We start from the raw sequence: 16,523 nt of genomic DNA, 5'->3' as shown, positions 1-16,523 counted from the left end.
ATCTCAAAAACAAGCAAGGGGCTTAGAAAAGTTTCAGACACTATAAAAACTCCAAAATCCACTACACAGGAGGGAAGGCAGAAAGATCACAAGTTTGAGGCTAGTCTGGGAAATTTAGCAAAAACCCTGTCTCCACCAGGCCCAGTGGCACACGCCAGTAATGCCAGCAGCTCAGGAGACTGAGGCAGGAGGATCAGGAGTTCAAAGCCAGCCTCAACAAAAGCGAAGTGCTAAGCAACTCAGTGAGACCCTGTCTCTAAATAAAATGCTGCGGATGCGGCTCAGTGATCAAGTGCCCTTGAGTTCAACCCCCAGTACCAACCCCCATCCCCCTGAAAAAAAAAAAACCTGTCTCAAACATAAGAAGAGGGTTGGGAATGTATCTTGGTGGTAGAGTACCTCCAAGGTTCATTCCCCAGGACTGAGGTGGTGGTGAATCTACATTCAACACTAAGTAATGTCAAAACAAACATGTGGTCATTTCCCTAACAAGTAAATTTTATGTTAATATGGCTAAATACCAAAAAAACAGACAATATGTCCCTGAGCAGGCAGAAAAATGGATGAAAGAAACATACAATTGTAATATTAGAGTATACTGATTTAAGTGACTTGTTAACAAAATTCGGTTCTTTCTAGTCATTTATCTAGGTGCTATCTAAAACAGCAAATAAACATATTCATGTACATTATTCATGCAGGAACTACAAGTAGTTATTCCACAACAAACAGCTACTGGTGGGTATGTTAAGATGCCAATAACCATGTATCCATATCATTTAACAATTTGGGAGCGCATCTTCCATATCTACAGCTAAAATGAATTTCAGACAGCTTCAAGAGTTTTAGGCCCAGTTCTGACCTTCTGCAGTGAATTATAACTCATATCTATTATCTGCTTTCTACCAAGATAATTATCTCCAGTATCTAGAAAAACTAGTGGCAACTTATACCCAAACTCGTAGTTATTGTTCCTTCAGTATATAGCTAAAAAGAAATATAACTTCTATCACTTGAATATTTTCAAGTTCTGCTCAAACTCCAGGAATGCGGCTCTCAAAAAGTACCTTAAATCCAAATTCTGAGTACAATTTGTTCTGCCCTTGATTCTGTACAATTGTATTTTTCCTCCCTCTTCAAGCACTCTATTTCCTTCCTTTCACTATCAAAATCCTTGAAAGAATATGTTGGCTGATTTTTCCCTTCATTTTTCACTCCTTAACATATTGTGATTATTTTATGGAAGTTCCTCAAAAGACTAGGAATGGTATCACCATATGATCCAGCTATACTACTCCCTGATGTCTACCCTGAAGAATTAAAGTCAGCATTCTGCAATGATACATGCATACTCCTGTTTATAGCAGCACAATTCACAATAGCCAAATTATAGAATCAGTCTAAGTGTCCATAAATTGATGAACAATAAAGAAAATATAGTATATATACAAAATGAAGAGAATGAGATTATGTCTTTGGAGGAAAACAGATGGAACTTGGAGAGCATTATGGTAAGTAAAATAAGCCAAACTCAGAAACTGAAAGGTCCTATGTTTTCTCTATTTAGAAACTGAAGGGAAAACGGAAAAAAGTAGGTAGGGAGTTGTCTCAGGAAAATAGAAGGGAGACCAGTAGTAAAAGGGTAAGTACAATAGCCCTTTATAAATGAAAATGCATGTACACCTATGTAACAACAAATCCCATTACAAATAATTATAAAGCACCAATAAAAAATACCAAAAAAGAAACATGACTATTTTGTGTACCTGTTTTATTTATAGAAATGATATAAAGTGGTACATATCCTTTGGCAACTTTTTCACTTAACATTTTTTCAAGACTTATCCATGTTATTACATGAGGACCTAATTCATTCATTGTAATAATTCTAGGATCTGTAGTTCATTCCTTCTATCAAGGACAACTGTTTCTTTTTCTAGTACTTCAGTGCTGTCATATGCAATAGGGAGGGGCGTACATACAAGCTTCCCTAAGACAAATATCTATCAATGAAATTGCTGCAGGGTAAGGAATGTATCTCTTCAATTTTACTAGATATAATCAATATTTCCAATGAATTCAATTCTGGACTTGTTAATCTTCTTCTGTTTTCTATTCCATTGATTTCTGCTCATATCTTTATTCTTTCCTATCTCTTACTTCCTTTGGGTTTAATTTGATGTTACTTTTCTAACTTCTTTGGTTGACCACTTAGTTTTGTTCTTTAACATATTACTTCGAAGTTGGCTTTAAAAAAAAAAAAATTCCAAACATGGATTGGAGGAAAAAGAAACTGCTTATATTTCACTTATTAATATCTAATTGTATCATACTGGGATCAGATGATGTGGTTTCTATAACTGCTCAACTTATAATGGGGTTGTATCTCAATAAACCCATTGTGAGCTAAAATAAGTCAAAAATATATTTAATACACCTAATCTACTTAACATCACAGCCACAAAATGCACTGAAGAGTAACCATTTTTTTTTACTGTTGTGATAGCATGGCTGAGTGGGAGGTGCAGCTTGCTACCACTGCCTAGCATTGCAAGAGAGTTATCAAACTGCATATGAGAAACTGATGTGACTCCATTTTTGAGACACCAGCTTCTACCTCAAGGCCTGTCCTAAGGAAGGGGGCATGACCCTTGTCTGGGAAAAACCCACAGAGCACTCCTAAGCACATACCCACCTGCTGAATTGTTCCTCTGCAAACAACAGGAGAGATCTGTGGCGCCAGGTGTCCCTGACTCAGAAAGGCTAGGTGAAGACCCATAGCAACCCCCTAGCAACCACCAATCAGCATGAAACAGGGAAAATACCTGGGATGCCAGATGACCCCCCAGTAGTTTACAGTGGTTGATAACATGTTGGAAAACTATGTAGTTTAGCACGTACACCCCTCGTGATTTAAACCAGTTCAAAGGAATCCCCCTCATGTACTAACCAATCATCCCTACCCAACTTGTTCCCGCCAGTGAATGTGCTAATCAATGTTAAGAATTGTTGTTTTGACTTTCCCGCGGTATGGAATGATTTGCTGTGTGATGTTGTGATGCATCGAGTATACCCCCAAAACCTATAAAATCTCACTGAACAAAGGACCGGGACTCCACTCCCTGGGACCGATGAGGCGGGAACGGTTGTGAGTCCAGGCTCTAGCTTGCAATAAAGACTCTTGTGTGACTGCATCGGATTCAGCTCCTGGAGGTCTACTGGGGTCCCACGAATCTGGCATTACACATATCACTAGCTTCGGAAAAAAATCAAAATTCGAAGTATGGTTTCTGCTGAATACGTTTTACTTTCATTATAAAGTCAAAAAATCTTGTCAAACCATTGTAAATAAGGGAACATCTGGTATTACTATTTCATATCTGTTGAAACTTTCTTTATGCCTAATTATGAGTCTTAAAAAGGTAACATGTTGGAAAACCATGATGTGTTGTTTAAATTACATGGTCCACATTTGCTTGTACACTTCTTAATTTGGATGGTATATGGTTCTATATATAGAGAGAGTAAATCAAGTTATCTACTAGTTTTTTCCCCCCCACTACTATACTGGGGATCGAACACAAGGGTTTTTTACCAATGAACTCAGCCCTCTTTTATGTTTTATTTTGAGACATAGCCTTGCTAAATTGTTGCAATTAGCCTCAAACTTGAAATCCTCCTGCCTGTAAGGATGGCCTTAGGCCTTAGCCTAAGCAAATCCATTTTAAAAACTCCACTTTGTTATTTTGTTGTTGTTGTTTATTTTTTAGTTGTAGTTAGACACAATATCTTTGTTTTATTTATTTATATGTGGTGCTGAGGATTGAATCCAGGGCCTCACACGTGCTAGGCGAGTGCTCTACCACTGAGCCACAACCCCAGCCCCATAAAAACTCCACTTTGAAACCTGCAGTCTCACCAGGCACACCTACAGAGCCCTCCAATATGGCCCTCAGGCACAAACAAGTCACTTCTCCCCACCCTGACAATCTCAGAGTGAAGTCTCTGTCCGATTGTCCTCACCCCATAAGGGGGGAGAAGCAAAAAAATCAGGATGGGAAAATCAGACCAGATGCTTTAACCCCAGGGCAAATGACATCACTGAGAAATACAGTAGCAGCTGATAGGGATTGAAAGCGTGGTCAGAAGCCCCCAAATTTAGTATAAATGATGGACCAACCAACACTGCTACACACAAGCCTGAGAGCCTGATGAAGACCTGGACTGAAATCCCAATTCTTCTCATCTGCCTGATCCTCTACATTGTTCTCACACAGCTCTCAAACTCTACAGCAATCTCTTGACTCTGGTAAGAAAAGGACTTCTCCTTATGACCGCCTTCTCAGCCAGCCATCAGCTCCATCCCAGGAGAAGCCTGCCTTGGTTCCTGATCTGACCACCACAGTCTGAGTGAGTGTGCATCTATCTGCTGGAGTCTAAGGCTTGAGACTTTTGATCTGACACTTGGGCTTAGCATGCAGAGGGAATGTCTGTCATAAGCCTATCATGAGTAAGTGTGTTTACAGTTCTTAGAGTTAATCTAGAATTGTTTGCTATGAATTGATTGTGTCTATTGCAGTACCTAGCATTCAGGATTGTCAATTTCTTGATTAAGAACTTATAAGGTAAAATTGTATTGAGTGATTTGAATGAATAAAGCATTGGAAAGGGCAGAAGCATGTGGACATTCTTTATTTCTCACCTTCTATTGTATAAGTTGCACCTTTGCTCATCGCAACACTGTCTCAGCCTCTTGAGTCACTAGAATCACAGGCATTCACTAAATCTAGCTAACCTTAAAGTCTAAAGTTAATCACTATCTTTATTATCTTACTGACCTATATACAGAAATTTAGAACCCATTAATAATGACCACTTTTCTTCCCCATTTATATTTTATCTTTGCCTAGTATTTTATTTCCACCTTGGTTATAACCCCTTACAAATTAGTCATAATTATTTTTTCTTTATATAGTCAATGTTGGCTTAGTTTACCTACTGACTTCTTTGTCCACAATAACTACTTACATCCTATATTCTCCCCTGGGATACATTTCATTTCTTCTGTAGGACATTATTTAGTATTAACAGTTCTTTTAGAAACAGTGCAGTAAATTTTCTACATTTTTGTCTGAAAATATTTTTATCTTGCCCTCACTCTTAAATGATAACTTACCTGAGTATGAAATTCAGGTTTCTCACAACACTTTGAAGATAATATTCAATTTCTGTGCTCTATGATCAATTTCTCTATGATTAAGAGAGCTCTGCTCTCAATCTGATTGTTGTTCCTACTTAGTTGCATTTAAAAGTATCTTTGGTCCTACAGGGACACAGCCACATCAATGTTTACAGCAGCACAATTCACAATAGCTAAACTGTGGAGCCAACCTAAATGCCCTTCAGTAGATGAATGGATTAAAAAATGTGGCATATATACAAAATGGAATATTACTCAGCAATAAAAAGGAATAAAATCATGGCATTTGCGGTAAATGGATGCAGCTGGAGTAGATAATGCTAAGTGAAGTTAGCCAATCCCGAAAAAAACAAATGGCCAATGTTTTCTCTGATATAAGGTGACTAACTCATAGTTGGGCAAGGAGAGGGAGCATGGGAAGAATTGATAAACTCTAGATAGGGCAGAGGAGGGGGAGGGCAGGGGAGGGGGCAGGGGGTTAGCAATGATGGAGGAATGTGATGAATATCATTATCTAAAGTAAATGTATGAATACATGAATTGGTAATGAACATACTTTATATACAGAGATATGAAAAATTGTTCTATATATGTGTAATAAGAATTGTATGCATTCCGCTGTCATGTATTTAGTAAAATAAAACCAATAAAAATAAATAAATAAAAAGAATCTTTGGTCATAACAAAACCAGATAACGACACATTAAAGAAAGAAATAGGGCTGGGGTTGTGGCTCAGTGGTAGAGTGTTCACTGAGCACGTGTGAGGCACTGGGTTCAATCCTCACATAAAAATAAAGACATTGTGTCGGCGTAAAACTAAAAAATAAATATTAAAAATAAAAGAAAACCACAGACCAATATCCCTGATGAACTTAGATGCAAAAATCCTAATTAAAATATTAGCAAATCATGCTCAACAACATATTAAGAAGACTATATACACCATGACCAAGTTGGTTTTATCCCAGAGATACAAGATGAAAGTTTAATAAACACAAATCAATAAATGTAATCCATCACATAAACAGATTTAGAGACAAAAATCACATAGTCATCTCAATAGATGCAGAGAAGGCCTTCAACAAAACTCAGTACTCATTCATAATAAAATCACTGAAGAAACTTGGGACAGAAGAACCTACCTCAACATCATAAAGACTATATATGAAATATCCCAAGCCAGCTTTATAGTAAATGGGAAAAAGCTGAAAGAATGTCTTTTAAAATAGAGAAAAGACAAGGGTGTCCACTCTGACCACTCCTATTTAACAGAATATTAAAAATTGTAGCCAGAGCAATTAGGCAAGAGAAGGAAATAAAAGGGATAAAAATAGGAAAGGAAGAAGTGAAATTATCACTGTTTATAGATATAATGCTATACTTGTGTTTTTTTGTTTGTTTGTTTTGTTTTGTTTGTGGTGCTAGGGATTGAACCCAGGGTCTTATGCATGCAAGGCAAGCACTCTATCAACTGAGCTATCTCCCCAGCCTAATACTTGGAAGATCCAAAAAACCTAAACCAAAACACTTCTAGAGCTGGTTATAAAATCAACATACAAAAAGCAAAAGCTTTCCTATATACCAACAATGAATTTGCTGAAAAAGAAATCAAGAAAACAATTTCATTCACAATAGCCTCAAAAAAAGAAAAACAAAAACCACAACACCTAGAAATAAATCTAACACCAAGGGGTCAAAGACCTCTACAATGAAAACAATAAAACATTGAAAAAAAGAAACTGAAGAACATGGAAAGACCTCCCATGTTCATGGATAAGCAGATTTAATATTTTTTAATTTTTTAAATGACCATATTACATAAGCAATATACAAATTCAATGCAATTCCCATCAAAATACCAATAACATTTTTCACAAAAATAGGAAAAAGTCCTAAAAGACTATTTGAAAGAAAAGATCCAGAATAGCCAAAGTAATTCTAAGCCAAAAAAGCAATGCTGGAGGCATCACAATACCTGACTTCAAATAAATCTACAGAGCTACAGTAACAAAAACTGCATGGTACTAGCAAAAAACAGACAGATCAACGGTACAGAATAGGAGACAAGAGACAAACCACATAACTACAATCTTCTGATTCTTGACACAGGTGCCAAAAACACTGGAGAAAAAAACAGCCTTTTAAACAAATGGTGCTAAGGAAACTGATTACCCATATGTAGAATGAAACTAGACCTTTATATCTCACCCTTAACAAAAATTAACTCAAAGACATAGGAACTAGACCAAAAATTCTTAGAAAACGAAAGGGTCAACACTCCAGCATATAGGCACAGGCAACAACTTTCTCAATAGGACCCCTAAAAGCTCAGGAAATAATGCCAAGAGTTAATAAATGGGATGGCATCAAATTAAAAAATTTCTACACAGCAAAGAAAGCGATTAGGAATGTGAAGAGAGAATCTACAGCATAGGAGAAAATCTTTACTATTCTACTCTTCTGACAGAGGATTAATATCTAGAATATATAAAGAACTCAAAAAACTTAACATCAAATAGCCCAATTAATAAATGGGCAAGTGAATTAAACAAACACCTCTCAAAAAAAAAAAAAAAACACAAATGGCCAACAAATACATGAAAAAATGTTCAACATCATTGACAATTACGAAAACGCAAATCAAAACTACACTGAAATTTCATCTTATACCAGTCAGAAAGGCAGCCATCAAGAACACAAATAATAATAAATACTGGAGAGGATACAGAGAAAAAGGAAGACTTTTATACTGTTGGTGGGATTGTAAATTAGAAATTTACAATTTACAATGCATTTAATAACCACTATGGAACTCAAGTATGGAGGGTCCTCAAAGACTAGCCATGAGGCCTGGGGTTGTGGCTCAGTGGTAGAGTGCATGAGGCACTGGGTTCAATCCCCAGCACCCCATAAATAAATACAGGTTAAAAAAAAAAAGACTAGTCAATGGAACCACCATATGATCCAGCTATACCACCCCTAGATATTTATTCTAAAGAATTAATCATCTTACTACAGTGACATATGCATACCGATGTTCATATTCCATATAGCCAAACTATGGAACCAGCCTAGATGCCCATCAATGGATGAAGAGATAAAAAAAAAAATGTGGTATATACACACAATGGAGTTTTACTCAGCCATAAAGTAAAAATTATGTCATTTGAAGGAAAATGGATAAAACTTGAGATCATCATGTTAAGCAGAATCAGCCAAACTCAGGTCAAGGCTCATATATTTTCTCTCATGTGGAATTTAGAAAGAATGGGCAGGCGGATCTCACTAAAGTTAAAGGGAGATCAATAAAGGAAAGGCAGCAGTTGTTGGGGGAGGGGCAGGGAGTGCTGGGAGTAATGTTAGCCAAATTACATTGTTATATCATGTGCATGTATAAATATGTAACAATCCGGTCACTATGTACAACTATAATGCATCAATAAAAATTGTGGAAAGGAAAAAAATCTTTGATATTATGTAGTTTCACTATAATGCATTTAATTGTGGGGATTTTTGTTGTTGCTGCTGTTGTTTGCTTACTTTTAAATTCTTGCTAAGGTCTCGTGAGTCTTAAACCTAAAAATTCAGGTCTTTTTTTATTAATTCTGAAAATTTCTCAAGTCATCTTCTCTTTAAATTCCATAACTCCCTCATTTTATCTACTTCCTCCTGGAATTAATACTATATGTTGGAACTTCTTGATCATTCCTTTTCACTTCTCTTTCATATTTTCCTTTAATTTACTGTTTTTTATTCTCATTATTTACCACCTACTGATTTTTTTCTGTGTAAACTCTTACTTACTGAGCTTTTTAACCTCATGTTTTCATGTTTAGTTATTTTTCAAATGTGCCCGTTTCATAATCTTATTCATTAATTGGAATGTCAATTAACATATTTAAGTGACTAAATATGTCACTTAAATATGTTAATTTAACTTATCTTTCAATTATCTTTAACTTATCTTTTAACTTATTTGCCAATTCTACTATCCTAGTCCTCCTTGTTATTTCTGTTCTCATGTATGGCATAAAACTGCTCCCATGCTGTCATTTTTTTTTTTTATTATAAGCCCAACCTCAGTTAGACTTATTTCTTCTGCAAAGAATCGCATTTAATTAAGGTATGGGAATAACCATCAAAGTCTTATTTTTCTCTCTCTAGGTGACTCAGGTTTGTCAATAGTGTGGAGTCAATTTTTATATTAATTTCTTGGCATAAGGATATCCAAGATCTCAAATGCGAGCAATTTCTCACATACCTTGTGCTTCAATTTCTCAGGGAAACTTTTTTGTTTCCCCCATCTCTTCTTTGCATAGAACCCAGGCAAATCCTAGTTTATAGGGCCATGGGCATAGGTCAGCGTATAGAGTATTTGCCTAGAAAGTGCAAAGCCCTGGGTTCAATCCCCAATATACAAATACACACACACACACACACACACACTCTCTCTCTCTCTCTCTCTCTCTCTCTCCAGCTTTATGCACAAAAGTCATCTGTTTCCTTTTACACAAAGCTAAAACTCAATCCCCTAAGAACAGAAAACCAGAATCTCACTCCTCATTCAGAAAACCCTCACTTCTGGTGCTTCAGCCTGCTCCAAGGGCTCAAAGGTTTATAGTTTTGATTTTAGTTCTGTTTCTGGAACTAGAGAGAACTCTGTCATTCCTGCAAGTTCAGGAATGCATTTAAAAGACTAATATATTATCCATTTTTCTGGATATTTGTAGCAGAGGCACTTTCAGCTTATCATGCAAATAAAATTTGCTCTCTAATCCATTTGTTATATTAACCCTGTGAAAGTGATCTCTCTAAAGTGTAAAACTCTTCAACAGATCGTCTCTGGCATAGTATTAAAAATCAACTATTGCCCAGCTCCTGCAGATCCTTTTACTTCTACTCTCTCATGCACACTGTTGTGTTCTAACCACTCCTATTTACAATTCCTAGAACTCTCCTTGTTGTTTCATGCTTTTTTTTTTTTTAGATTTTATTTTTTTTTTAGAGAGAGAGAGAAATTTTTTTAATATTTATTTTTTAGTTTTCGGTGGACACAACATCTTTATTTTATTTTTATGTGGTGCTGAGGATCGAACCCAGCGCCCCGCGCATGCCAGGCGAGCGCGTTACCACTTGAGCCATATCCCCAGTCCCTGCTTCTGTCTTTAAATGTACTGATTTCTCTCTCTCATCTTTATCCTGCTCTCATCCACCTACTGAACACTCATGGTGAAATGTCTTTCACTGAAATTATACCTGACCCATCCGAGTTCTCCTTTGTAAAAATAAGTAACATTTATTGAGCTCTCTATATGCCAAGCATTGTAACAACTTATTTAGTGTTAACAACAACCTTACAATTTTGCTGTTATTACTCTCCCTGTCTTCCAAATGAGGAAACAAGATACAGAGAAGTTAAGCAATATGTCCAATAACATGCAGCTAAAAGTGGCAGAGCTGAAATTTGAACCCAGAGAGCTGTCTCCATACCCCCTTCTGCTAACCTATTCTATTAATTTATATCATATTGCCTTCTATAATTATATCTTATATTACAGATATTATTGTACTTATATTTTACATGCACATTTACATGCCAATCTTTCCAACTATTCTTTAAGAGACAGAATCATGGTTTTATCTGTTTGTAGCTCAAATGCCAAGTACAAAGAAGGCCCTCAAATGGTTACTAAATCAATGAATGACTGAAAGTAACATCTCCACAACCACAATTTTAGTCTAGTCCCTCTTCATCTCTTGCCTGAACTATTAAAATATTCCACTAAGACTCCCTCCCTTCAGTTTCAACTCACAGCTTTTCTTCTCCAACAAATACTGTCTTTCTCAAGCATATTATGATCATATCATTCACTACTTACAAATCTTTAAGGGTTCTATACTATATATAGGATAAAGTCTAAAATTCTCTTAGCATGACCCACAATGCCCTTCACCATCTAATTTCTGTAGTCTCCTCTCTTCCCAACTCCAGTCCCACACTCCACCTTTATTTAACTCCTTGCAGTTTGTGAATACAACAGCCTTCTGTCTTTGGCTATGAAAGCTCTTATGCTTGAAATGGCCATCCCTCCTCTTTCACCCAGTGAAGTCCTATTCTTTCTTCAACATACAGTTCAAATGCCTTTCTCAGGTTTCCTCTACACTGTTCACCCATTACAATACCATTAGCATTATGTATTACTTCATTTACCACTCAGAATTATCTGACTGTGTATTTCCCCAATATAGAGTCTTAAAGAACAGGAACCAGCCAGACATTGGCACATGCCTGAGGCTAAGGAATGAAGATTTCAAGTTCAAAGCCAGCCTCAGCAATTTAGTGAGGCCCTAAGGAACTCAGCGCGAGATCCTGTCTCTAAGTAAAAAAGAGTAAGTAAAATATAAAAGAGTAAAATTAGTTAAGACATGTCTTACTAATCTTTGTAACAGTGTATGCCCCCAAAAGTGCTCATTAAATTAACGCAATGAAATTTGCCTAGTAGATATTATATCAGATATTTAAGCAAACTCAGATATAAATTCAAGGTGGGTAATTAAAGATTAACTGGAAGTTAGAGAATGGAAATATGAACGAATAAACAACAATAAAAAAAAGAAAACACCTCTTAAATTCCTACTGCTCAATCCTAAATTCTATAAACCAGAACAATTCCTTCAATGTTAATTATTCTAAGTCACAAAATATATGGTGAGGTAATCTAAGCATGAGTTTTGAAAAACATAAGCAAACACAAGGCACATGTTTCCAGCATTAGTATAATACATAAGGACATTCTCAAATTCTAGAATACGTGTCATTAAAAATAAAAGGATGAGTCATTTTATACATTTTGAAACAAATCCTTACAGACCAGGGAAATTCCTGTCCTTTTACACTACAATCACAAGGTTTCATTATTCATCAGTCCTAAATGCAATTTAGGGTACACACATAGCAAACACTTTCTGTCAATTGAGTAATAAACAGAACTCTCTGCGTGTCACAGAAAGAGGAAATTTTTTAAATGTATGCTAGGGTAAAGAAAAAGAATAAATGAGACACTATTCAATTTTTTTAACCTATTCCATTTTTTAAAAATATTTATTTTTTTAATCGTAATTGGACACAATATCTTTAATTAATTTATTTATTTTTATGTGGTGCTGAGGATTGAACCCAGGGCCTCGCCCATGCTAGGGCAGCACTCTACCGCTGAGCCACAACCCCAGCCCTTGATCTATTCTATTTTGAAATGTACTTTGACACAGAAGTAGGGGGGAAGAAAAAACTGTCGAATTTTTTTTTTTTTTTTTTTGGTACCAGGGATTGAACCCAGGGGTGCTTAACCACTGAGCCACATTCTCAGCTCTCTTTTATATTTTATTTAGAGACAGGGTCTCACTGAGTTGCTTAAGGCCTCATTAAATTGCAGAGGCTGGCTTTGAACTTGAAATCCTCCTGTCTCAGCCTCCCAAGCTATTGTGATTATAAGCATGCACTACCAACCATGCCCAGCCAAACTGTCAATTTAAAAGATTCATCAGGCTTTGTCCAGCTTTTCTATCATTACCTATGGTAAAAGAAAAGAACTGTCCTAAATCCACGAATCATTTTCAATGAAGCTTCAGTGCAGCTGTCATTTATAATTCAAAATCAACCTGTGTATGTCTGTGGTAAATGTTTTTAAAAATCAATAGATCAGGACTGTCTCTAAATTTAGAATGTAAGTTCCATGAGAGAGTTATCTTTAATATTTCATTCAATAATGTTTCCCAAGGACCTAGTATAGTGTCTGGCACAGAATAAGCACTCGTTGTAACATCACTGAATACTGCTCAAGATGGTCCAAATACTTTTTTTTTTTTTTGAAAAAGAGAGAGAGAGAGAGAGAGAGAGAGAGAGAGTGTGTTTTAATATTTATTTTTTAGTTTTCGGCGGACACAACATCTTTGTTTGTATGTGGTGCTGAGGATCGAACCCGGGCCGCACGCATGCCAGGCAAGCGCGCAACCGCTTGAGCCACATCCCCAGCCCCCAAAATACTTAATATATCAATATAATGATGTGCAGCAGATACTCAAAGAAGATGAAGTTTTTTGACATCTTGACATGATCACTGACATAGCCTTCACAAAAATGTTTTCATAAATCAACAAAAACTTATATTATATCTACACAATCAAACTGACATACATATTAAGAAATAAACCATTTACACAAGGGTCATTAAGGTTTCAAAACCTTAAAGCTGGGCTGGGATATAGCTCAGTTGGTAAAGTGCCTGCTTTGCATGTACAAGGCCTTGGGTTCAATCCCCAGAACTACCAAAAAAAAAAAAAAATTTAAAGCTGCTGGGCACAGTGGTGCATACCTGTAATCCCCCGGCTCAGGAGCCTTAGGCAGGAGGATCGTGAGTTCAAAGCCAGCCTCAGCAACAGCGAGGTGCTAAGCAACTCACTGAGACCCTCTCTCTAAATAAAATACAAAATAGGACTGGGGATGTGGCTCAGTGGTTGAATGCCCTTGAGTTCAATCCTCGCTACCAAAAAAAAAAAAACTTAAAGCTTACCAAGAAGTTAGCACAACACAGAAATCAACAGTACAACCAAACTTTTCAGCAAGGACAAACTCTTGCACTTTTTCCAGACAATCCAATTCCAAAACACTGGATGTTAAAAAAAAAAAAAAAAAAAAAAATTTCCTTGTTTAATTAATTAAGTCAGGTGTAATAGTGGTGGATGTCTGCAGTCTTCGCTACTCAGGAGGCTGAGGCAGGAGGATCACTTGAACCCAGGAGTTCAAGACCAGCTTGGGCAATACACAATACAGTGAAACCTTTTTCAACAAAAAAAATGCAAGGCACAATGGCACACACCTGTGATCCCCAAGACTAGGAGGCTGAGGCAGGAGGATGATAAGTTACAAACCAGCCTGGACAACTCAGCAAGATACTGTCTCGAAATAAAAAATAAAAAAGGACTGGGGATCTGGGGATATAACTCAGAGATAAAACAGCCCTAAATTCAATGCCCAGTACCAAAAAATTTTAAAAACTTAAGAATTTCATTTTTCCCAGTATTATAAAGCTCTAACTTTCCCTTATCAGTTGACCTAACTATGCCAAAATACCAATAAGCTATATACTTCAGAATATTCCTAAAATTGCTATACTGTTGCTGTTTGTTATTCATACAAGTGCAATGTAAATATTTAGGAAATTGGTACTTGTAGTTTTCTCTGTAAAAAGCCATCATGAAACTTCACTGTGAATTAAGCTGTGTTTCGGCCCTTTTTATAGGATTACTCTTTCAGCCCTTGTTTACCCACTCACAAAAACCTGTAACTAGTAACTTTCTTCTCTGTTGTAGTGTCACAAGTTTTCTCTTCTATATAATGAGGGACCTGGATTAAAACAGTAGTTCTCAATTTTTATTTATTTATTTATTTGTGGTGCTGGGGATTGAACCCATGGCCTTGTACATGTGAGGCAAGTACTCTACCAAGCTATATCCCCAGCACTCAACATTTAAAAATTAGGAGAATCAGTTGAAAGCTACAAATGACCTACCCATAAAAATACAAACACATAAAATTTTATGAAAAAATATTTATAACAGCAAAAGGTAAGAATCAACCTAAATGTCTACAAATAGATGTACTCAATGAAATTCCATTCACTGTAAGAATGAAAAAATTTTCTATATACTGGTATGTAAAGATTTTCATCATGTATTGTTAAGCAAAAAAAGCAATTCACAGAGTATGTAAATACAACCTTTTATCTAACAGGGACAAAAATCAGTTATTCTTGCATTTTCTGTAGAAAAATAAAGAAGAATCTTTGATGGAAGTGGGAAGTAAGGGGTAGGAGGATATCTTTTATTGTGTACGTTCTCATACGTTTATTTGAATCATGTGAATGTATATTATTTTAAATTAAATTTTTTAATTAAAAAAATACTGTATAGGGCTGGAGTTGTAACTCAGTGGTAGAGCACCTGTCTAGCATATGTGAAGCACTGGGTTTGATCCTCAGCATGACATAAAAATAAACCTATCAAATAAAGGTATTGTGACCATCTACAACTAAAAAACAATTTTTTAAAAAGATACTATATAGGAAGAACTTCAGTATATTCAGGAAACCCACTGAAGCTAAAAGATAATCCCCGAACCTCATTCAGGAATATATTTCAATCCTTTATGACAATTTTTTTAAAGACAATAAATTTGCACAAATTAGCAAGCCATACTTCCTTTAAGTGATTCAAATTTCAGACCTGATACTTCTGTAGTGATTTCCAGGCTTAGAAAATAAAATTTAAAATTTCTAACTGCCCGCATGGTGGCCCACGTCTGCAATCCCAGAGACTACGGAGGCTGAGGCAGGAAAATCAAAATCAAAGCCAGCCTCAGCAACTTAGCAAGACCTAAGCTGCTCAGTGAGACCCTGTCTAAATAAAATATTTAAAAAGGGGCTGGAGATGTGGCTCAGTGGTTAAGTCCCTGAGTTCAATCCCTGGTATCCCCCCCCACCAAAAATAAAAATCTAACCTATTTGACCACACCATATAGTCAATAGTTCTGATAGGAAGACCAAACAAGTACTATCTTATATTTTGACCCTAATCTCAAAATCTGAAGCAAATTAACTGAGCAGGAATTAGATGGATCTGAATTTTCATCATTAGTTAAGTTACTCAACTTCTCTGGACCTCAGTTTCATTTATACAATGGAAATAAAAGTCCCTATCTTATAGGGATGTTATAACATTTAAAAGGAATAACAAGGAGCATTGAAAATAAGATGTAGGGCTGGGGATGTGGCTCAAGCGGTAGCGCGCTCGCCTGGCATGCATGCGGCCCGGTTCGATCCTCAGCACCACATCAAACAAAGATGTTGTGTCCGCTGAAAACTAAAAAATAAATATTAAAAAAATAAAATAAGATGTAGATCCCCCTCAACCCAAGAAATCAAGGCAAGGTTTCCTAGAACCGTGGCAGGTGTTTCTGACCAGTTCCTGAAACAGACTGCTTTTAGGAACCCGTAATTTCTAGGGGCTGCCCTTTCATACACAATGCTTCCCTTTCCCCACTTAAAATAAGATTTGTGTTTAACCTAGGACTCTATCTCAAAGCTCAGCACCAATGATTGGTAGGCTATTGATGATAAGAAAGGAAAGAAGTTAAGGCAAGGGTCCTGCAACAAACTTTTCAACTGCTAGGATAACAGAAGAAAACAAACATTGCTAAAGAATTAGCAGCGGCCCGCAGCCAACCAATCTTCATTTCCAAACCTTTTAAACCCCACCCAGCTTTT

At 36.4% G+C, this 16,523-nt stretch overlaps 1 protein-coding gene across 1 annotated transcript in view; it reads right to left on the bottom strand.

Annotated features, from left to right (window-relative positions):
• Nucleotides 1–16,523, bottom strand: part of Rnf169 (ring finger protein 169) — a 113,023-nt gene that overhangs the window by 95,360 nt on the left and 1,140 nt on the right. The gene's annotated exons all lie outside the window — the stretch shown is intronic.

The sequence above is a fragment of the Marmota monax genome, unplaced genomic scaffold, assembly GCF_021218885.2.
Source record: "Marmota monax isolate L192 unplaced genomic scaffold, Marmota_monax_Labrador192_F-V1.1 WCK01_AAM20220418_F8-fsc00068, whole genome shotgun sequence".
NCBI classification, from domain to species: domain Eukaryota; kingdom Metazoa; phylum Chordata; class Mammalia; order Rodentia; family Sciuridae; genus Marmota; species Marmota monax.
Note: the sequence above shows the minus strand (reverse complement) of the source record. Positions and strands in the feature narration are given on the sequence as shown.